This window comes from Hippoglossus hippoglossus, chromosome 13 (assembly GCF_009819705.1).
Source record: "Hippoglossus hippoglossus isolate fHipHip1 chromosome 13, fHipHip1.pri, whole genome shotgun sequence".
NCBI lineage: Eukaryota > Metazoa > Chordata > Actinopteri > Pleuronectiformes > Pleuronectidae > Hippoglossus > Hippoglossus hippoglossus.
The window spans coordinates 22,951,350-22,951,663 of NC_047163.1; positions in this window are offsets into that span (position 1 = coordinate 22,951,350).

Sequence of the window (314 nt, forward strand, 5' to 3'; positions counted from 1 at the left end):
AGACCATATGCATACATATTTATGTATTCACAAAGAAAATAATATATGACTATTTTCTCGATTTTACCTACTGCGAATTTATTCAAGATTATCCGGTATAATACAGCCTGGTCCTTTATTGTGAAGAAAAAGACGAGTTTATTTCCGGTTACTGGGCGTATCTCAGTTGTCATTGACAAATCAGTGTGTGGGAAATCTAATGTGACGGACAGGCCCTTTGTCCAATCAGAAGCCTGAGGGGGCGTAGTCATACTGTTACCAGTTCAAACTGTCACATTGAATCAGAGCAAACTTCACACTGAGAAAACTAGATG